Source organism: Musca autumnalis, unplaced genomic scaffold, assembly GCF_047663935.1.
Source record: "Musca autumnalis isolate F117 unplaced genomic scaffold, ASM4766393v1 scaffold_1, whole genome shotgun sequence".
NCBI classification, from domain to species: Eukaryota; Metazoa; Arthropoda; class Insecta; order Diptera; family Muscidae; genus Musca; species Musca autumnalis.
In genome coordinates this window covers 297310006-297334995 of record NW_027411644.1, presented here as the reverse complement: position 1 = coordinate 297334995, position 24990 = coordinate 297310006, and the positions used below count along the sequence as shown (strand labels likewise).

General features: G+C 36.9%; 1 protein-coding gene across 7 annotated transcripts in view; it reads left to right on the top strand.

Annotated features, from left to right (window-relative positions):
• Nucleotides 1-24990, top strand: part of Esp (Epidermal stripes and patches) — a 198144-nt gene that overhangs the window by 54301 nt on the left and 118853 nt on the right. The window lies entirely within an intron of this gene.

Genomic DNA, 24990 nt, shown 5'->3' with positions numbered 1-24990 from the left:
TGAGTAAAATACTTTGTTAAGAAAATGACGTTACAAAATTAGATATTATAGTTAGAAATTATTTGTTAAACTTTTAGGCCATGTTTATATTATAGCCTTTTGCAACCTTCTTTATGAGGATTTTTTTGAAATATAAGCAATGGAATTGACATTTGAAACCCAGTGGGTTTGTTAAATCCGCTTATATATAAACGTATTATTAGACTCTAAATTAAAATTTATTCCATACTGAGTCAAAATCTCCTAAAATATTTCACTTTTTGGGGATTGTGTCAAAAGAAGAAATGTTCCAAATCAAATTTCATTATTAGTCTCTGAACAACAGAAATTTGTAGGTATAATATTTAACATCTCCAGAAGCATTCGTTTTTTATATATGATTTAGGACCATATTCTACCGTTTTTATTCACATTTTCGTTATCTGCGGTCAGAAAATATATTTTATTGATGTTTTTATACCCTCAGCATTCATGCTAACGACGGTATATACACTTTCATACGGGCAAAATGTGCCTTATCGAAATAATGGTTTTAGACCCCAAGTATGTTTGGGCCAAATGTGTTTCAGACAATTTGGAGTCGATTGAGCAATGTCCGTCCGTCTGTCTGGCTGGCTGGAGCGCACGATAACTCTCGAACGAATCAACCGATTCCATCCAAAATTTGGCCTTCGTAATATTTTGTCCAAACTTAATTTAAGTTCGAAGATGGGCTATATCGGTCCACTCCTTCCAGTACCTCCCCCACAAAAGTTCGAAAATGTTCGGAAAATTTGTGCGCACGATAACTCTTTGCACATCGTGAAATTTCTACTAAACTTAGATGAGGTTCCAAAATGGACTCAATCGGTCTACTCCTTCGGGTACTTCCCAAACAAAATTTCGAAAAAGTTCAGATTAGGACCTGCTCTTGAATCGGTTTGATTTCAGTTTCAGTTTCATCAGGGGCAAGTCTATACTTCCTCAGAAAATAGCCTGAAAGGTGAAACACCGTGTGTAGTGGATGGAGCGCAAGATAACTCTCGAACGGATCTGCCGATTCGGTCAAAAATTTGGCCTTCGTAATATTTTGTCCAAACGTAGTTTAAATTCGAAGATAAGCCATATCGGTCCACTTCTTCAGGTACCTCCCCCACAAAAGTTCAAAAATGTTCAGAAAAATTGTGCGCACGAAAAATACTTTGCACATCATAATATATCTACCAGATATAGATCAGGTTCGAATATTGATTATATTTGTCTACTCCTTCTGGTAGCTCTCACACAATTTCGGATAAGTTCACTTTAAGACCTGCTCTCGAATCACTTTTTTTGAAGCGATTTGTATTCGATATCTCCATTACGACGGTAAAAGTTTTTTTAGAGGCAAGTAAAAAATCCCTATGTTACCATATGTGGCTGTCGGAGAGCACGATAATTCTCGAACTGTTCAAACTTATTTTCATGGGGCAATACCGGTCCACAACTTCTGTTACTTCTACCAAATATTTAAAAAATAGCACTAAAATGCTAGGACGATATCACTTGAATGGGGCAACCAATTTGGTTCAAACTTTGGATCTCCTAATATTTTGTCAAAATTTAGTTTAACTTCTAAAATGGCCCATATCGGTCCTCACTAAGGGTACCTCCTCCACAAAGGTTCAACATTTGTGTCTTAGTGCAGTTAATTCCTAATCCACATTTTTGTCGCAAGTTCAAATGTCCGAAAAGAGCCACAAAATTCTGAAGATACCTTTAATACATTCGATCTGTCCGTAGGTGAAAGATTCACTTCACATTGGCTGAGGTTATATATCTGTCGGCAAAGCCGACTAACACTTTTTTTACTTGTTTCATAATAAATTCTTTCACAATATTATGTGTGCTCGATCCAAACTGTTTTGGAAATATCTATGGTGAATATATATAGGGAAAATATTGATAACCTAGATCGGACTTTGTAAAATTACGTATTTTAGTACTATAAACTAAAATAACGTCATCAGTATTAGTCATAGGTTCCTGATATTGTATGTGAAAATGCGGGGATAGCCTACGGAAATTGTCCAGTGAATATATATCTGACATACGAGTCCTAACATCCATGGTTTTGGCATGCTCCTAAATACTAAAATGATGGCAGCTACTTCTGCTCTGATAAAATTGACTGAATTAACCCTAGGAACTGACATACATGAATGATCATAACAAATTTAATTAGGATGTGGCTAGTTACTTCGATTTCAAGGGTTAATTCATTCAATTTTATCAGAGCAGGAGTAGTGTCAGTAATATTGCCAAAGACACTTTATACCTAAAATGCAAGGATTCCAAGGAATATGATGTCGAATATTTCAAAATGGGCGGAACTTGCCACGCCTATTTAGGTTACTTCCCGACGTAAACTTTCAAAACGCCGATATACTTGTCTTCTTTTTTTCGGTCCTCTTTCGTAATCTGGCCGAATTGTCTTGTAATTATTTTTTGTGTTGTACAGTGTTATTAGTCGGTCATTCACACAAATGCAATGCCAAAAACCCAGGCTTATCGACCATCTTCACCACAAGACTAATCCCCATCCAAAATTTCAAGATTCTAGCTTCAGCCGTACCGGCTGGCGTTGATTATTAGTTGGCCAGCCACACAAATGGTACCATTTTTAGTACTTTTAACATCCTAGTACGAATTTCCAAAAACCCAGCCTTATCGACCACCTTCCCCACGACTAACCCTCACCCAAAACTTCAAGATTCTAGCTTCAGCCGTTTCGCCTGGGCGTTGTGATCTGTCAGCCATCATCACCCAACTCTTTTATATATATATATACATATATATATATATATATATATATATATATATATATATATATATATATATATATATATAAAAAAAACAAAATAAATTAAAACTGAAATACCGATCATTACAAATGTCAAACATATCGATGTAAACACGTGTATTCAACATGCCGTCCAAACCAAACAAAAATATATAACTCAGCAATAAAAATAATAACAACAACTATAACAATAGCCACACGAAATTTGTAACAAAAACCTAAATATTTGAATTACCATAAATAGTAAAAAATAAATAAAAAAGACAACAACAACTCCATATCGTTTGTGTATGAGAATCAAATTAACGTGTTATAAAAGCTCTGCCTCCCTCCAACTAATAATGGATGGACTCCACCCACTGCCACCACAGAGTGCTGGGAAATTACCTACCGTTCCGTTGTATGTAAACAAAAAACACAAAATATCGACATTTCTAAATTAAATGAAAGAGGAAAAAAACAACTGGCAAATTAGTGCGTGATTTAAATTTGTAATTTGTTTTATTTTATTTGAATCCTAACACCAAACAATGGCAATAAATAACAACAAATTATTCAAATTTAAATAAATAAATTGTGGGGCGTTGAAGTTTTTGCTTTGGGTAAAATTTGTTTTGCAATTAATTTGATTCTTAGAGAGAAAGTATTGAAAATAGTGGAGAATACACCACTACAACTGAGAAGAGACAAGGGAAAAGGTTCTCAGAGACCACTTTACTCTTTCCTGAGGATAATTGTTTACTTTTATCGTCTAATCGACCACAGTTTTTTCTTATTTCTAAGTAAATTAATTATGAATTAACATAAATTAAATTGAATTTCAACGCCTTGAGAAGATCACGTGAATTGCCCAGCAATTTAAAAACAATTTGTGACATTTCTAATTGATTTAAAAACACAAACCCTTCGACATTTTTAAGATAATCACAATTTGCTTCGTTTAAGATTTGACAATCAAAATTAAGATGTTTATCTCACACTCTCCCTCTTCCTCCTCCATTTCGCTTTGACTTATATAAACCTCATTAAACATAAATTTGATTAAAGATAACAGTAATTATTATTTAAAATGATAAAAAATAAATTAAAATAAAAGCTTAAATCATTGCGGTCACGATTTATTATACCCAACGACAGTGACATCGGCTATTAAATGTTGTTATGCATTCCAAACAAACGAACCATCAGCTTGGATCATGCCATCTTGATGGATGCCAAAAATAAAATACGATCTTCGCCCGAGTCGGTAATGGAATTAAATAATAAAAATATTTTATTTTTTTTAATAATAAAATTATGTGATTACCAAAAAGACAGAAATGACTGTACAAATATTCTTTAAGATTGGAAAGCAAATACCGTAATATCTGTCTGAATAACTGTTGTTTGATCATTTGGCTGGTTCTTCTCATCATTAAAATGTAATTTTGTAAATTTGAAAAGGTCTTGCTGTTGTTGTTTGTAATTTAAAAATAATTTTTGGTCTTGAAATATCGGTTAATTTTATTATAATTGTCATTGTGAATAATAAAGAATTAGCTTTCCAGACGTTAGATATATTAGGGCAGGTGAATTGAAAATAATACAAATTCAAAATTGCCATAGAAATCCTGAAGAATTCGAAAATAACTAAAATGTAGTCCACCGATCATTTTTTCCTAAGAATGACTACACCTTTTCAGATGTAATTCGAATTATTTTAATTGTAATTTGGGAATTCTACACCATTTTTACATGTAATTCGAATAATTTCAGTTTAAAATCGAAACATTTCACTTGAATTGAGAATTCCAATTGAAATTCAAATTTGTTCATTTGTAATTCGAATTATTGCATTTGTAATTCGATTTTTTTCAGTTGTAATTTGAATTTTTCAATATTTCATTTGTAGTTTGAAAGTTTACAGTTGAAATTGCAAATGAAAAAAGTTGAATTTCAAATGGAAAAATTCAAATTACAAATGGAAATATTCGAATTACAAATGAAATAATTTGAACTACAAATGAAAAAAAAATCGAATGAAAAACCGAATGAATGAAAAAAATCGAATTATCAAATTACAAGTGAAATTTTTCAAATTCCAAATCATATAATCAAATTACAACTGAAATTCTTCGAATTACTTGTGAAAATGGTGTATTTGTAATTCGTTACATTTCATTTGTAATTCGAGAATTCCATTTATAATTCGAATTATTCCACTTGTAATTCGAATTATTCCATTTGTTATTCGAATAATGCTATTTGTAATTCGAATTATTCCATTTGCAATACAAATTATTCTACTTTTATTCGAATTATTCCTTTTGTAATTTGAATTATTTTTTTTGAAATTCGGATTATTCCATTTGTAATTTGAATTATTCTGTTATTAATTCGAATCATTTTATTTGTAATTCGAAAAAGCCAGATATAAAATCAACACAAAAAAATTTATTTTTTTGTTTCGAATTACAAATTGAATAATTTGAATTTCAAATAAAATAATTCAAATTACAAATAGAATAATTCGAATTACAAATGGAATAATTCGATTTACAAGTGGAATTCTCGAATTACAAATGAAATGTTACGAATTACAACTAAAATGTTTCGAATTACATCTGAAAAAGGTGTACAAAAGGCAACTTCTTGCGAAAAACGAATAGTGGTGTGTCATGCAATAAAACCAATGATTTACTCCAATCCCATGGCAACGGGTTCTTTCGAAGCGGATTGACTCGAAACCATAGTTTTTTGGTCAGCGGATACCAACCCACCATCAAACCTATGCTTCTACTTAGGTTTCTATGCAGCTACAACAACAATGATTTACTCTAGAAAACGATTCACTGTTTTATGTTTGCAGTTTCTTACTTGGTGGTGGATATAGAGATCTCTGACCTGAATTTTTATATCCTCTGTCTTTAGGTTAACGAGGCTATATAAATTGTCTAAATTTGTCTCATTGAAAAAATTGATTTATACCTCATATATGTTTGGACGAAATCTGTTTTAGAAAATTTGTTTGTTTGCCACACTTTGAATATTGTAATATTTTATTTTATGTCGACCCACTCCTTTGGATACCTTTCCCACAAAAGTTCGCAAAAACGGTGCGCACGAATGCTCTTGAAGGGGGTAACCGATTTGATTTAAACTTTGCAAATTGTAATATTTCTTCCAGGCAAAATCAGGTTCGAATGTGGTCTGTATCGATCCAATCCTTTGGGTTGCTTCCCCACATTTAAATCGATTTTGCTTCCCCACATTTAAATTTCGATTATTCCGATTTTCCCGGAATTCCTGCTACGGATTCTTTTGGTACGAGCCGGGACGCACTTAAATCCGAGATCAATTTAGATGTTCTCAGTTTATCACAAACGCATCCACCGCACTCAAGATTAGGTGAGTTGCATTGGATGGTGGGAGTGGGTACATCTCAGGGGATGCTATCGACATGTTCATGTGAGGAACTAAGTTACTGCATGTTGTGTTAACACAGCACCCAGTGAGTCGTCGTCATCAGAATACGAGTCTCAACAACTGGACAAGCAGCCCTTAGGCACCGGTCGTTGCTCATCCAATCCCTAAAAATGCATCCTTTTTGCAATTTAATTACATGGACTCCGAAGTAAAATCGAGTAAGTTCTGTACAGCATACTACATACAAAGCTTAAAAACAACTGCGGCTGACAGCGTTGGGTTGTTTCCAACGTACCAAGGACATACATCGCTTGAGTCCGGCTCTAATGACCAGTAGCTGTACTTCAGGTTATAGACCCAACATTATCCCGATTTAGGAAGGTCATAATCAACTGGTCTTATGCTCATCATAAAATTGTGACATATGTAATGACCAGATAGGTAAGACGCTTGCTCAACAGATTGGTAGGTCTACGTTTTGCATGCCTATGAGGACGCCCCACAGTGTTGCCGCTTCCATACAAATGTGGACAAAAATAGAAGGCGTTGACCTCGGTTGATGAATTTTTGCACAAGTAATTATGAGGGCACATGAATGAAAAATTTCAACTTTGGTCTATATCGGTTTAGATTTGGATATAGCCCCCATATATAACTTTCCCCGATTTTGCTACAACTCGATCAATTTTAATGGAATAGCCTTCAAATTTAATGTGTGATATTTCTTAGGCTCCTGAGTAGTTTCACCGATTTTGGTAAAAATAGGTTCAGGTTTGGATATACAGTATCGGCCAAAACTAAAGCACCCCCTCAGTAAATTTTTTTGAAATGATATTTATACCCTATACCACAATGTGGAAAAGGGTATTATAAGTTTGTTTTGGTAAAAATTCATGTAACACCGCGAAATATTCGTCGGAGACCCCCAATGTGGTATACCAATCTTCATATCTCGACGAGATAAAGCGATTTTGAGATGTGTGTCCGTCCGTCCTTCCGTCCGTCCGTCCGTCTGTCCATTATAAATTGTAAACACGCTCCAGGCCGCAATTATGGACCGATCGTCACGAAATTTTGTATGGAGGTCGGGTTCAGATCAGAATAGATCCCTATTCTTATTGGTGATGATCGTGAAATATTTAGCGGGTGAAATGGACCAAAAACATAATATTTATCAAATTTTCTAGCGGCTCTGTAGGTCTCAATAATAGTCCGATCAACGCGTAGTATCGAATAAGGTAAGAGTATATCACAAAGGAAAGGCTTGCAAATTGAGATGGCGATCGGATAATATTTAGAGGGTTAAATGGACCAAAACTTTTGTGTGAAAATTGTGAAAATTTGTAATATACAGCTTATATCTTAATTCCTGTAAGTGACATTCCGGACATGTGAGATATACTTGAAAGTGGAACGCTTGACCTTTCAATTGATGCCAATTATGTTGGTGTGCATGATCAGATAACAGAGTTACAGCCTAATATATTCCGTTATTTGTTTGTAGTGTAATAATAAACTCGCTAGAAGTCGCAATTATACATCAATAGTCACGAAATTTTGCAACGAGTAAGAGTATAGGTCGAAAAAGATGCCTACAATTTTGAATGATGATCTGATAGTCTTTAGCGGGTGAAATGACCATTACTTTTGTATGAAAAATAAAAAAATTTTATTTTTGGTCGATATTTTAATCCCTTGAGGACATATATAAATTACTGATCTTTCCTCTGATGTCAATTGCAATAAAGTGTTTGTTAGATAACGGGCCTACTGCCTAATATATAATGGGTTCTGTGTAGAGAACCACATTTTTATACCATGCTACATATTGTCTCTCCAAAAGTTTATGTAACACCACGAAATATTCGTCCAAGACCCTTTATTTGGTATCCCAAAATTCATATCTCGACGAGATAAAGCGATTTAGCGATGTGTGTCCGTTCATTAATAATTGCAAACTAGCTTATGGCCGCAATTATGGACCGATTGTAACGATTTTTTTAAGGAGGTTGGGTTCGGGCCAGAATATAAATGATTAGTTTTTGCTGATGATCGTGAAATATTCAGGGAATGAAATGGACCAAAAACAAAATTTTAACCAATTTTGTATCGGCTCTGTAGGTCAAAATAATAACCTGCAAAATTTTAAACAAAGTTTGAGTTTATGATGAAAAAGAAGCGTACAAACCATAGTGAAGATCAGATAATACTAAGCGGGTTAACTGGACTGAAACTTTTGTGTGAAATTGGTAAAAATTTCAATAACATAGCGGTTAAACAACGGAAGTAGTAGTACTACATAAGTGGGTTTCATTACATTTTAGTTTGTGTGAACTAAACTTTCCTTTCCTGCTACAAAAATGTCTTTGTCATGCTAGATAACTTTTTGGTTTTGGTCATAAATATTATACATTACATCTCTGATATTTGATAATTAAATTTTCACAATCATTGAAAAGAAGTTCCGTGGAGAGCGATTGTCCATAGTGGTATAGGGTATCCCATGGTCGGCTCCGTCCGACTATAGACTTTTCTTACTTGTTTTTTATGAAAGCTAAATTATAAATTTATATTTTATTTTTCTTTTTATTTATTTATATCTTTATAATTGGCAAATACAAAAATAAGGAATTCAGAATTTAATAAACAAAAGTTAAAATTCAAAAAATATTTTAGGTCGCAAATATAAGCGGACAAAACTAAAGCACCCCCCCCCCCCATTTGAGGTACAGCAAAAACTATTGAAATCAATATTTCGTTGCTTATCCTCTATTCTGGATGACACAATCACATCTTTTAGGCATAAAGGATACTAAATTATTAAGTATTGCAGGCGAAATAATAGGTTTTCGGAAAATTTTGCTTAAATCCTCAAAATACTGAAAATCGGAAGGTACCGTTATATGGAGGCTATACCCAGGTCCACGATTTTTGGTGGATATGTTTTGTGACCACTAAGAACCCTAAGTACAAAATTACAGCTAATTTAGTAGGAAAATGTGGCTTAAATATCCGAAATACCGAAGATCGGAAGGTACCGCTATAAGAGGGCTATACCAAAACATTAGCCGATATTGTTCATATTCATCCAAAAATGATGCTACAGCATTCTCTGGTCAAATACTAAATCCCTTAGGTTTAGAAATTAGCAAAAGAATGAATTGCAAAAGAACGGTAGACGCCGGCTTATTCAGTCGACGACCAGCAAAAATCCTTCCGCCTCCATGTTTTACAGCGTCTTTGCAATATTTAGGTTTTAACGGTTGCCCATTTGGTCCAAGCCTTTTACCATTTGAATACTTTAAATTAAACATAGATTCATCGGAAAACAGTTCAAATGGGCCTTGGCGAATGCCAGTCTGGCTACTTCATTTTTAGTCGATATGGAAGGTTTTTTTTTTTTTGCTGGTCGTCGACTGAATAAGCCGGCGTCTATCGTTCTTCTGCAATTCGTTCTTTTGCTAATTTTTAAACGTTAGCGTATTGTATTTGACTAGTGGATGCTGTAGCATCATTTTTGGATGAATATGAACAATATCGGCTAATGTTTTGGTATAGCCCCCTTATAGCGGTACCTTCCGATCTTCTGTATTTCGGATATTTTAGCCACATTATCCTACTAAATTAGCTGTAATTTGGTACTTAGGCTTCTTAGTGGTCACAAAACATATCCACCAAAAATCGTGGACCCGGGTCCACGTTTGGGTATAGCCTCCATATAACGGTACCTTCCGATTTTCAGTATTTTGAGGATTTAAGCTAAATTTTCCGAAAACCGATTATTTCGCCTGCAATAATTAATAATTTAGTATCCTTTATGCCTAAAAGATGTGATTGTGTCATCCAGAATAGAGGATAAGCAACGAAATATTGATTTCAATAGTTTTTGCTGTACCTCAAATGGGGGGGGTGCTTTAGTTTTGTCCGCTTATATTTGCGACCTAAAATGTTTTTTTAATTTTAACTTTTGTTTATTAAATTCTGATCTTCTTATTTTTGTATTTTTCAATTATAAAGATATAAATAAATAAAAAGAGAAATAAAAAATTAATTTATAATTTAGTTTTGATAAAAAAATTATCATTTCAAAAAAATTTACTGAGGGGGTGCTTTAGTTTTGGCCGATACTGTAGCTCCTATATATAACTTTCCCCGATTTTGCTATAAATCGCTCAATTTTTGATGAATAGTCTTCAAATTTAACATGGGACATTTCCCCGGGCCCTTGTTCAGTTTTACCGATTTTGATTTCGCAAAAATCGGTACAGACATATATATCTTTCACCGATTTTGCTATAAATCGGTCAATTTTTGAAAAATAACCTTCAAATTTAACATGGGATGTTTTCTTAGGCCTGTGCCCTCGTAAGTACTTGTGCAAACATTCATCAACCCAGGTCAACGGTAAACCTGATCAGGGGCATGAACCGATTTTTGGTAAAATCGGTGAAGGCTATTCGATTAAAATTGACCTAGTTATAACAAAATCGGGGAAAGATATATAGGGGCTATATCCAAACCTGAACCGATTTTTACGAAAATCGGTGAAACTACTCAGGAGCCTATTCGATTAAAATTGACCGAGTTATAGCAACATCGGGGAAAGTTATATATGGGGGCTATATCCAAATCTGAACCGATATGGACCAAAGTTGATATTTTACATTCATGGCTATTCGATCAAAATTGAACGAGTTGTAGCAAAATCGGGAAAAGATACATAGAGGGGCTATATAAAATCTGAACCGATATATCTCAGAAGGTTGCAAGGATGGGCAGAATGTTTTTACACATTTTGATTTGGAAGAGATGTCCAATTATCGGAAAACAGGAGCCAAGGTGGCAGTCAAAAGATCTGCCCTACTAAATATAAAGAATTTTGAATTTTTTTTATCAAATTTTTATTTAAATTTTGATTTCTTGATAACGGTACATTGGCCATGTTCAGTTCGTGTCAACTTTTTGTACTAAAACGTTATATTTATAGCCCACTCATCAAATCCCCATTCAAAACTTTTAGTATTATCAACAAATTTTTCAGAAAATGTTATTTTAAATGTCATCTAATTTTCATATGATTATCGCCTTAGATTACCTGGGAAATATTTTTCATATTTAAAGAGCTATAACTTCATTATGGATGTATCGGATTGTATCAGATGTGTTTACTGTAAGAAAAAAACATAAGCATATGTAAAAGTTAACATCACAGAAAAGCCGCAAATAGCTTCTAAACTTTCCAAATTTTTGAAAACTCAACTTTTCTTGGCTATTTTCCGCTGTTCTTAAAGAAAAATGCTTACAAAAATGACTAGTTTTAACATAACGTCGGTGTCATGCTTAAGTGTTCCATACGCCATTTGCCTGTTTTGAGATAATCGCATTTTAATGTTTTGCGTCACAACTGCGTGGAGCTGGCTAAAGCAAATATTTATATTTTTGACTTGAAATATTAATAATAGTATATAGAACATATTTGCAAAAAATTAGAGGAATATGTATTGGAATATGAAAGTTATAGAGATTTTAAAAAAAAAAAAGAATTTTTGTCGATTTGTTCCATATCCGCACTTATGACACAAATGTGAAATATTGTAAATCACATGGAACAAAGTGACAAAAAAATTTCCATCTTTGCCTCAATAAATTAAATACTTCTAAATGGAAAATTAAAATTTTGATTTTTGAAATGTGTTTTTAAACTTGTAAATTTTTAAAATATTAATTTCATAACTGAAAAAAGTTTATGCTTTCCCGTCGAGGCGTGGATATCTCGTAAACTAGAGCAGATAGGAGAAAGCCAACTAGAAATTCAGAAAGAGCATACCGGAAAACCCTAGAAACTACCTGTATCTCAAAAAGTCAAAAATGGCGTATGGAACATTTAAGCATGACACCGACGATAAGTTGTATGATTTAGTAAATTTCCTAAGATTCACTTTCCTTCTTATAACAATTCCTCTAAATTGCAAGGTTTGCCAACAAATTAAAATGCTTATAATTTTGGTAATTAACGGGTGCCACCGTGGTGCAATGGTATGCACACACGCATTGCACACATAAGGTCGTGGGTTCGATTCCCCGGTCAGGCAACACCAAAACACTTTTCAACGGTGGCAAAATACCCCTCAGTAATGCTGGCGACATTTCCTGAGTATTTCAGCCATGTACAACTTCTCTACAAAAGTGGTGTCTTAGACACGACGTTCGGATTCGGCGATAAACTGTAGGTCCCTTATCATTGAGCTAATATGAATCGGGGTGCACTCATTGATATGAGAGAAGTCTCTCTTGTCCCTTATGGGATGTTTGTGGAACAATTATATAACGATATTATTCGGTAAATTAGCGACCTATAAAAATAAAAGAAGCTGTTTGAATATCATTTACACATATGCAGTCGCAAATGCCATTAACAATTATCGGGTTAATGTGGTCCTAGACATATGTTCGTACGGCAAACTGCACATTTTCAACTTCCCAGCCAATCCTACTCAACTAGCTTCATTATTTTTGTGATTAGGACCCATCAAAGCAGTCACAGTTTTAGACCTGCGGCTAGAGACAGAGCCATGTTAAACAGGAAAACGAACATACAAATCATATCGTCACCTAAAATGTAAAGTTGTTTTGTCCTAGTTCTTGGGTTCGACGCCAGATGCTTTTTGGTCTATGCAGACAGATGTCTTAAACACGTGGAATGATTCAGGCTTGATGTTGTTATTCTGCCTTGTGTTTGTTCCGTAAATCGTTGTTTTATTCCAGTTAAGCACATGATTGGTCTGTTGTAGTAAGTCAATTGGGAAAATTGAAAATATGACTATTCCTGAATTTAAGAAAACAGTAGCGTTTTCAGGTAGTGTAGGGTTCACTCAGAAATTTGGTGGGGCAGGGAAACTATGGAAACTGAAAACGTTCGCAGTGATGTTTCGCGGAAGTTTAAAAGTGAAATAAATCGAATACGAATGCTGCATTGAATGACCGCAATGAAGCTGCAATCACAACAGATAGCCACATCATATTCCACTCAACTAGCCCAATTGCTTAATGAGAGCACTCCTTGTCCCCATAACATAACAACACAATGGCAAAATATTGCCCACTCCATGCAAACAGCCGCAAAATCCGTACTTGAGAAAAATGCGGCATATAGACCTACTTTACAATCAGTAGCAACGCGTAGCGCACGAGAAAGATATCGGGAGAAAAGGAGGGAAGAGAAACGTCTTTTCCGCAAGAAAAAGAGAGAACTGGAAAAGCGGGAGTGTGAATAAATCGAGATGTACATGAGCCAGAATGAAGTCCGAAAATTTTACCAAAGAGTGAAACATCAAACAGATGGCTTTGGTACAGGCACATCCTCCCGTAGAGACCAGCAAGGTAGTCTGGTAACAGATACAGATAGCGTGCTCAGGATATGGAAGGAACATTTCTCCAATCTGCTGTTATCCAATAGTAGTGAAGACGATGATATCACAGATCCAATCCCAGAAGATGGCATAGAATGTATACAGCCCGGCCAAGAAGGGTAAAAACAGCAATCAACCGGCTAAAGAATAATAAAGCAGCAGGGGCCGATGGCTTACCAGCCGAGCTGTTTAAAATCGGAGGCGACGCGCTGATAAGGTGTATGCATCAGCTTGTTAGCACCATCTGGCAGGAAGAACGCGTACCCGACAATTGGAACCTGAGCATCCTGTGTCCCGTCCACAAGAAAGGAGATAAGACTGTGTACTCCATCTATAGGGGCATAAGTCATCTCCCTATTGCCTATAAGATAGTGTCAGGGATATTGTGCGAACGACTAAAGCCAATGGGCAACGAAATAATTGGACCATACCAATGTGGCTTTAGACCTGGCAAGTCCACCATTGACCAGATATTTACCCTGTGGCAAATCCTTGAGAAGACCCAAGAGATGCTGATCGACACATATCACCTTTTTGTCGATTATAAAGCAGCCTTCGACAGTCCGCTGCGTTCAATGGTATTCCAATCCATGTCTGAATTTGGTATCCCCGCAAAGCTCATCCGGCTTTGTAAGATGACTTTAACTGATACTAGGTCCTCACTTAAAATTGGCAAGAACCTCTCCAAAGAATTTTGTACCAAAAGAGGTTTCAGACAAGGAGACAGCCTTTCGTGTGACCTATTTAACATTTTGCTGGAAAAGGTTATACGAGAGGCAAACGTCAAAAGATGTGGCACAATCTACACCAATAGTCACATGTTACTTGCTTATGCTGATCATAGGCCGATCAGTAAAAGAAGTAACTGATACCTTTATGAAGGTCGAAGGAGAATCTGCTAAAGTGGGTTTGGCGGTAAACGGTGAGAAGACCAAGTTGATGGTGTCGATGCGCAATGCGTCCATTGAGCTCGGACCGACTGTGGAAGTTGGTTCCTATAATATTGAGGTAGTAAAAGACTTCGTCTACGTCGGCACCGCAGTAAACACAACTAACGACATCAGTTGTGAAATAAAAAGAAGAATTGTATTGGCCAACAGATACTACTTTGGTTTAAGTAAGCAGTTTAAAAACAAAGCCACATCTCGTCAAACAAAAATAACGCTCTACAAAACACTGATACTACCCGTGCTGATGTATGGTTCCGAAGCCTGGGTTCTTGCGCAAGCAGACATGGCAGTGCTTGGTGTTTTTGAGAAAAAAATTCTTCGAAAGATCCAAGGACCAATCTGTGTTGACGGCGAATATCGACGTTGTGTGAACCACGAGCTATATCTGCTATACAACGACATCAGTATAGTTAAACGTATTGAGATGCAATGATTGCGTTGGCTAGGCCATATCATAAGAATGAGCGATGATGAACCCGCTAAAAAGGCGTATGAATACATGCCACATGGCGGTGCACGCAGAATTAGCAGGCCAAAGAATAGATGGCGCAAACAATTTGATGAAGAGATGACAAGGCGCGGTATTCCAGAAAGCGAAGCGAAAAACAGAGAGAATTGGAGAACTTTTCTTAGTTCGGTCTATGGAATAAATGCTCTGTAATGGGCCATCTAAGTAAGTGTAAAGGAGATAGCGTACATACATAATTGTAAAAAGATTAGAATATTTTAAGACCGGAAGAATGTTTAGTTTTGTATCTAAACTATTCTTTCTATGTAAATGGAGTCAGATCAATAGCAAGCAAGAAAATATTAAATGACGGACCTGCCCTAATGTTAACAGATTAGGATCTTCTAAGGCGGGAAGTATGGAGAATTTTGTAGAAAACTATTATTCTGTAAATTGAGTCAGTAGATTTCTTTTCAATGCATGTGTTCTAAGAATCTATGTTTAAACATAACAAACTGTCGGCCATAAAGAATCGACCATTGAATATTTATGTTTCTTTATCATCGCAACGTGTGTGTGCGTGGATGCATAATGTATTTATAGACACTGAGTGCATTAGTAAATGTACGTGGTTTAGATTCTAAGATTCAGTGTTAGGTAAAATATAAAATAATGTTTAGTTTCCTAAAACATCAACCCGAATCACACGCATTTTTCTTTCCCTCCTACGTCTTTACAATAGCTTTCGAATTTGTTTGTTTGAGTCACACAACCTCACATAACATCAATACTTCTTTGTCCGTACGATAATATGTCTATGGTACAACTACCGAAGAGAAGTACTTGGCATAGCAACACATAATGCCAGAGGAAAAAATTGTGAGAAAAAGAAAATAAGAACAAGAAAAACGTGAGCTTGTACAACTTAAGATGACAGAATGAGTAGTCGGAATGAAGTCCGAAAAATTTCCTAGAGGGAGTAAATCCGAAGTGATTCTTATTATGTACATACATTCACCTGCAAAGATGATAAAGGCATCTGGTAACCAACAGCAAACGTAAGGAAAAAGTTGTAATATCAAATAATAACAGCGTTGAAGAAACATTCAGAGAGAATGAGGGAGAATATTCCAATAAATCATACATACATGACTACATATGTACATATGTACGCATATCCAATCTTCATCTTTCTTATCTTTTACATTTCCAAAACAAAAACTCTCTGTCGAGTCATATCTCAATATGTATTTGAAATATGTATAACAAACATGGAATGTTTGAATTTTAAATATGAACTTCCTCCACTTCTTTTGATTTAATTAATCGTGTCATTTCGGTATGACCACATTTGTCATGGGCAATAAAAACAGAATCAAACAAGAAGTGGCAAAAAAACACGAGCTTTGACGTCTTTTGAATGAGCTCTGATGGACTAGAGTAACTGGTTGGACGGAGGGACGGACAGACACAATGTAGCGTAAGTAGCCGGCAGACAATGATACCACACGTTTTTCTTTGAAAGCTATTTGGAGACCACGATTAACTATTGCATTGACTACCCCTCGGGTCGTTTGTCTATCGGCTTTATTTGCGAGACACTTGCTAAGCTAAGCATACGTGTGTGTGTGTGTAAATTGCAAATTAGAAGAATAAATTAATCGCTTGCTCTCGTAGTTGTGGGGGTTTCTTTGGCTCTTTCTTCGTTCAGATTTTAGTATTCACATCTAAACATTAAATCAATTAAGTCATACGAAGGAACGGACGGACGAGCCACCAACGTACCCTATAATGATTTATTATTCCCTACTAACACCACACCACCGACCACGGCTAGTTAAAAGCTTATCCGTGACAAAATCACGATTTCGATTTTAATTTATTGCATCATTTTGAAGAGTGTGGCCAAACAACCAACAATTATTCCATACCCCATATGACATTTCAAATGTCAGTTGTAAAGACGAAGAAGCAGAAAGAAAAAACGTAACACTTCGTGAAAGTTTAGTGACCGATCACTCTTTTAATCGAATGCATAACAAATCAATTACAAGAATGTGTCATAAAAATGACAGATGACAAGCGGCAAGCGTCACAAAGGGAGCGGGAGAGACACACGACAATGTTTACACAAACCTCCAATCAATTCAGACAGCTCCGAGGTGGTGCTTGGATTATGGAATTTCCATATACATTTTTTGTTGTTGTAATTAATTTGGAATTTCTCACGATTAATTGATAATTATCGATAATTTTGTTTGTGTCGAACGAGGTTTTTAATGCTACCGGTACTCCTAATGGCATCTGTTTGTTAAGCTATTATGAAAGAGAATGGGCCTGATTGTTGTTTGTCTGCTTTACCACACGTGTAGGAAAGTACCTACCTGATGTGTTATACATAAGAAGTTGTTTATGTAATTATTCGTTGATGTTTTTTTACTTTGAATAAAAATTCTTTGCTTTCTAATCTGTGTCAATGCGAAGTATGGAAAGAATGTTAACCTCTCACTTTGATTGATTTCTCAGGCTAATTATACGATGACAAAGGAAAGTAGAATAGAAAGTATCACTAGAGAATGGTTAAAATAAGAATGTTTCAATATAGCTACAGTTTATTAAGAATTGTTGAAGTTGATCAATTAATTTTAGCAGACCTAGCGCACTGTTGGATAATAGTGTGGTTTAGTCGCAGGAACATCCCCGATGGTCAGATCCAATCGCCTTCAAAAGATAATGGGGTCGCACAGTGTCACGACCGTGGCCAAAAATGGTAAAAAGTAAATACTTCGTTGAACAAATTTATTAATGGGATGTGATAGAAAACATATTAATTAAGAAGAATCTGAATTTTGGTACTGATACCTGAAGTAGTTTTTGCTATATGAGGATTTAAATCCGACAATTTTAGTTAATACGTATTTTTGTTTGTTTTTTTCTAAAATTAATAAATTATATTATGCGTTAATATTTAAAATTTAAAAGTAACGGTCGCTGCAAAAATGGTTCCTAAGTTCTCTTGGGATGTAATAAACTTGGCTACACCTTTGTTTGCATGTAAATATTAATCATATGGTGTTTACATTTACCCAAACATGTATTACTAAGTTTATTAATTTTCTGAAGCAAATTTTAAATTGAGTGGAGCGGGAAAAAAATTGTATAAAAGTGTATATCGATATTTTTTGCTGTATGAGTAGTAAAAAGTGAGTACTTCAAATATATAAAGGTCCCAGCTGCAGAGGTTTGCAGACGAATGTGTCACTTCTCTTTTTCAGCGACCACCTCACTGAGAGGATACCCCCTTTTTTAACAAATCGTTTTGCGGTGTTGGCTATAGCCCGAAAACGAATGAACCGATCATCATATATTTTTGTGGGCTTATTAAGTACCTAATAGTCTTGCTTTAAAACGAGAAAATTTTTAAAAATATAAATTTTTAAAAAAATTGTGAACAGCGAAAATCAAAATTCGATTTTTTACAAAAAATTGACCGTTTTTTGACCACTAATCGGTCAAAAAATTTTTTAAAGGAAATTTCTCATATATAAAGACAAGAGTTTGATATATTCAATATGCTCACAAACAATATGAAGACTAAACACCAAATTTCAGTCATATCGGGTGGATATTGAGGCCACAACACTCAAAACACCGAGAATGAGGAGACACGGTTCTATGGGGGCTATAGGAAGACGAGGACCTATACCGACATATTTCTGGTGGAAGGTTATAAGTCCCCCAACGGAGACTTAATACCAATTTTTAGCCATTTCGGTGTGATAATCAGGCTAAAACCTCCAAAATACCGAAAATCGGGAGGTACCGTCCTATGGGGGCTATATGAAGCCGTGGACCTATGCAGACAAATTTCATGGTGAAGGTATAATGCCCCCTGCGAAGACTAAATACCAAATTTCAGCAATTTCGGTGTAATAATGAGGCTAAAATCTTCAAAATACCGATAATCGGGAGGTACCGTTATATGGGAGCTATATCAAAACGTGGACCTAAGCCCACAATTCTCTGTTGGAATGTTTGATACCTCTGCCGAAGACTAACCACAAAATTTGAATACTTTCGGTTGGTCATTGTGTCTTAAACATTCAAAATACCGAAAATCGGGAGGTACGGTTCTATGGGGGCTATATCAAAACGTGGACCGACCAACCCAAATTTTTGTCCTGAAGATTGTAAGTCAATAATAGGTACGTATACCAAAATTGATGCACCTACGACAACTCCTTCTATTTTTGGCCACAGTTAATATGAACTCGCGACATAGTGGATCGTTATTCCCAAATTCATTACTGCAATAGGTATGTTTAGGGATAGGTAATGGAAAGCAATAATCGATTTTTCGATTTTGGTCTAAAACTAAAAATGCTATTTTTCGGTCTGCCGATTATTTCAGTTGTCTTAAGATTCCACTTTCGACTTTTTCATAAGCGCAGAAAATCGATTATAATCGACTATTCGTTGATATTTTTTTTAACTCTGAAGCCGCCATAAGTTTAGAACCGCCAAGTCAACCATATATGGGCAAACTCAAAAATTAATCACAAGATAATCGATTATGCGATTTTTCCTCCAGACAAAAGTCGTCTACGATTTTTTGACTGCAAAATGTCGATTAATCGAAAGTCAACTAACCTATCCCTAGGTATGTTGCTGCTGTTCCCAGTGTGTCTCAAACTTCGTCGTTCGATTCTTCGTCGTCGTCGGAATACGAGACGCCCGCGCAGTCTCCCCAACAACAACAAATGCAGCATGCTACAACACAAGTTGTTGTTAGTCGGTCCGGAAATGCATCATTCCTGCAATTCAATTGCAACAGTCTCCGCAATAAGGTCAGCGAAATTGTGGTCTTTATGAGTCGAAAACACATCATGGTCGCCGCGATCCAGGAAACAAAGCTCACAGTTCTGCGAAAGGATCGCACAAGAAGCAGAAGAGCAGAATTTGTCTTCCTAATACACACAGCAAGGGTGACGTAGGGGGTGGAAGATACCAAGGAACGGTCCTGACCGGTTTTAACAAGGCAAAGTCCTGGATTTATCTTGGCCCCTTTCTCATCTCAAGTGGGCACAGACCTCCCCGTGGTGTCACCTGGGGAACTGCCTTTAACACCCGTTAAAGCTAGTGAGCTAACATGTGCCGCGCGTTCACCCATAAGAACGTTAAAAACTTGGGTTTGGGCGCCGGTTTAGTAATCCTCCCCTAGAAAAAAACAGCCTACTATAAAAAAACGAAAGAAAAGAAAAACAAATCCCTCAAAGGTTGACGACCCCCGCAAACGTTTTAAGGACCATGATCTGCGAATCTGCACCTGGAATGTTCGCACTCTTTATAGAGAAGGTGCAGTTTACGCATTGGCAGATGTACTTGAAAAGTACAAGGCCGATATTACTGCCATAGAGGAAATACGATGGAATGGGAAAGGCGTCACAACAGCACCTAAAGGTGACGCACTTTATTATAGCTGCCATGACACAAAGCATGAGTTTGGTTGCGGATTTGTAGTTGGTCGAAGGTTAAAACGTCTGGTCTCCAGCTTCACCCCAGTGAATGAAAGACTCGCTGCAATTCGATTAAAGGCAACATTCTTCAACATCAGCTTTATTTGCACTCTTGCTCCCACTGAAGACAAGGACGAACAGACCAAAGATATTTTTTACGAGCGCTTAGAAGAAACTTATGACCGTTGCCCTGCCCATGACATTAAAATTATACTAGGCGATTTTAATGCCAAATTGGAAAGGAGAATATCTTTGGCCCAACAGTCGGGAAATTCAGTCTCCACAGTGAAACATCTGACAATGGTATGAGGCTGATAGATTTTGCAGCTGCAAGAAACATGGTGGTTAGCAGTAGCAGATTTCAGCATCTCGAAATTCGTAAGGTACCTGGCTGTCGCCAGATTAAAGAACAATAAATCAAATTGATCACGTTGTGATAAATGGAAGACATGCATCAAGTGTGTTGGATGTACGATCGTTCCGAGGTGCAAACATAGACTCGGACCACTACCTTCTTGCGGCAAAGGTACGTACCAGATTAAACGTAGCAATCAAAGTGCGAACAGACACAACACGGAAGTTGGACATCGGTAAGCTGCAATCACAACAGATAGCCACATCATATTCCACTCAACTAGCCCAACTGCTTAATCAAAGCACTCCTCGTCCCGATAACATATCAGGACAATGGCAAAACATTGCACACTCCATGCAAAACAGCCGCAAAATCAGTACTTGGATACCAGAGACATCAACTAAGGAATCCATGGTATAACCAGAAGTGTCGTGCTGCTACCGAAGAAAAAAATGCGGCATACAGGGCTACTTTACAATCAGTAGCAACGCGTAGCGCACGAGAGAGGTATCGGGAGAAAAAGGAGAGAGGAGAAACGTATTTTCCGCAGGAAAAAGAGAGAGAGATGGAAAAGCGGGAGTGTGAACAAATCGAGATGTACAGGAGACAGAATGAAGTCCGAAAATTCTACCAACGAGTGAAACATAAAACTGATGGCTTTGGCACTGGCACATGCTCCTGTAGAGATCAGCAAGGTAAACTGGTAACTGATATAGATAGTACTCTAAGGATATGGAAATAGCATTTTTCCATACTGTTGGTATCCAATAGTAGCGAAGTCGACGAAGATATCACAGATCCAATCCCAGAAGATGGTATTGAATGTATACCACCCAGCCAAGGTGAGGTAAAGCCAGCAATAAACCGGCTAAAGAATAATAAGGCAGCAGGAGCAGATGGCCGACCAGCCGAGCTGTTTAAAACCGGAGGCGGCACGCTGATAAAGTGTATGCATCAGCTAGTTAGCTCCATATGACAGGAAGAACGCGTACCCGACGATTGGAACCTGAACATCATGTGTCCCGTCCATAAGAAAGGAGATACGACTTTATGCTCCAACTATAGGGGTATAAGTCTTCTCCCTATCGCCTACAAGATAGCGTTAGGAATATTGTGCGAACGACTAAAGCCCATGGTCAACGAAATAATTGGACCTTACCAATGCATCTTTAGTCTTGGCAAGTCCACCATCGACCATCTCCTGTACAAATCCTAGAAAAGACCCAAAATATGCAGATCAACACCTACCACCTTTTTGTCGATTATAAAGCAGCCTTCGACAGCCCGCTACGTTCAAAGGTTTTCCAAGCCATGTCTGAATTTGGTATCCCCGCAAAGCTCATTCGGCTTTGTAAAATGACTCTAACTGATACAAGATCTTCAGTTAAGATAGGAAAGAACCTCTCCGAAGAGTTTTGTACCAAAAGAGGTTTCAGGCAAGGAGACAGCCTTTCATGTGGTCTTTTCGACATCCTGCTAGAAAAGGTTATACGAGAGGCAAACGTCAAAAGAAGTGACACAATCTACACCAATAGGCACATGTTACTTGCTTATGCTGATGATATAGACATCATGGGACGATGAGTAAAAGAAGTAACCGATACCTTTATGAAGGTCGAAGGAGAATGTGATAAAGTGGGTCTGGCGGTAAACGGCGAGAAGACCTAGTTGATGGTGTCGACGCGTCATGCGTCCATTGAGCTCGACCAACTGTTGAAGTTGATTCCTTTAATTTTGAGGTGGTAAAAGACTTCGTATACCTCGGCACCGCCGTAAACACAACAAACGACATCAGTTGTGAAGAATTGTATTGGCTAACAGATGCTACTTTGGCTTAAGTAAGCAGTTTAAAAACAAAGCTACAACTCGTCAAACAAAAATAACGCTTTACAAAACACTGATACTACCCGTGCTGATGTATGGTTCCGAAGCCTGGGTACTTGCGCAAGCAGATAAGGCAGTGCTTGGCGTGTTTGAGAGAAAAATTCTTCGAAAGATCTACGGACCAATCTGCGTTAACGGTGAATATCGACGTCGCCTGCTCAATGAAGTGATTTTCGAAGTGTTCTCTCCGTTCTGTTTGGTACGCGGGCGGAATTTGATTTCCCTCCTATCACCCATATCTGGGAAGCATTCGCCATCCGCCACCTGCGACGCGTTCTCTAGGGGTTTCATCCTCCTCCGAGATTTTATTGTTGAGACATCATAATTAGAAATTTTGATTGAAAAAATTTGGTTTCCAGAACCTTCAACATATTAATAGTTTTTGTGCGAGAAATATGTTGCAATTCACTACAAAAAAAAAAATAGCTCTGAATAGCTTCCTCTAGTAGCATGTTTGCTGGCATCTGATTGACTAATACGTTGATTTTTGACATTTCTGCTAGAGTTTTTGCAATTTCTGTAATTGTTTTTTGAATAAATTTCTATAGGAAAGCAATGTTTGATAATTCGCTCTTTTGTTAACATTACCTTCAAATAAATTACACAAACAAAGAAAAACAAGTATCAGTCGGCTTTGCCGACAGAGATATACACTCAGCCTATATGAAGTGGAACTTTCATCTACGGACAGATGAATGTTTGGATGGCCTTTTCAGAATTTGTGGCCCTTTTTGGACGTTTGAACTTGCCGACAAAAATGTGGATTAGGATTAAAGTTCAAAAGTGTTGCGGAGGAGGGAATGGGCCTACATACTGCATTACGGAAGTGGATCTTATTTCATATCTTTCAGTCATAGTAATATCTTTCCGATAGATATCGCACCCACTAGTCATTTCAGTGGGTTATCGTACAAAATTTGAACCAGTATGCCAGGAAGAATGGACTTGTCCACGGACAACATAATATGGCTGTAAACAGGACCACGTAGAACATCATCGGTATTCATTTCCAAAGGATCTTCGAACAGACCCTAAACTGCACTTGAACACAAATGTTGAGCTTTTGTGGGGGAGGTATCCTAAGGAGAGGATCGATATGGGCCGTTTTAGAAGTTAAACTAAGTTTGGACAAAATATGACGAAGGGCAAATTTTGGACCAAATCGGTTGATTAGTTCGAGAGTTATTGTGCTCTCCAGCTACTACACACGGTGCCATAGGGGTATTTATAACCTTTCAGGCTATTTTCTCAGGAAGTAGGGTTTTGCCCCTGATGAAACTTGAACCGTCGTATAGGAGGCAGTAAATACAAGTTGTTACAACAAAAATCGAAGCGATTCGAGAGCAAGTCCTAAGCTGAACTTTTCCGAAATTTTGTGTGGGAGGTACCGGATGGAGTGGACAAATATAGTCCATATTTGAACCTGATCTATATCTAGTAGATATATTAGGATGTGTAACGTATGGACCAATTCGGCCACTCCCTTCATGAGTTACCGTACGGACAATTTTTCCGAACATTTTTCAACTTTTGTGGGGGAGGTACCTGAAGGAGTGGACCGATATGGCTTATCTTCGAACTTAAACTATGTTTGGACAAAATGTTACTAAGGCCAATTTTTGGACCGAATCGGCAGATCCGTTCAAGAGTTATCTTGCGCTCCAACCACCTCACACGGTGTCATAGGGTTATTTTGCAACTTTGGGGCTATTTTCTCAGGAAGTGTGGACTTGCCCCTGATAAAAGTTGTACCGTCGTATAGGGGGCAGTGAATACAAGTTGCTAAAACCAAAATCAAAGCGATTCGAGAGCAGGTCCTAAACTGAACTTATCCCAAATTTTGTGTTGGAGGTACCCGAAGGAGTGGACCAATTGAATCCATATTGAAAACTCATCTAAGTCTGGTAGACATTTCACGATTTGCAAAGTATGGACCAAATCGGTTACTCCCTTCAAGAGTTATCGTACGTACAAATTTTCCGAACATTTTCGAACTTTTGTGGGGGAGGTACCAGAAGGAGTGGACAAATATAACCCATCTTCTAACTTAAACTAAGTTTGGACAAAATATTACAAAAGCCAAATTTTGGACCAAATCGGTTCAGTCTTTCGAAAGTTATCGAGCGATCCAACCAGCCAGACAGACGGATGGACTAAATCGACTCTAAATTGTCTGAAACGGATTTCGTCCAAATATACTTG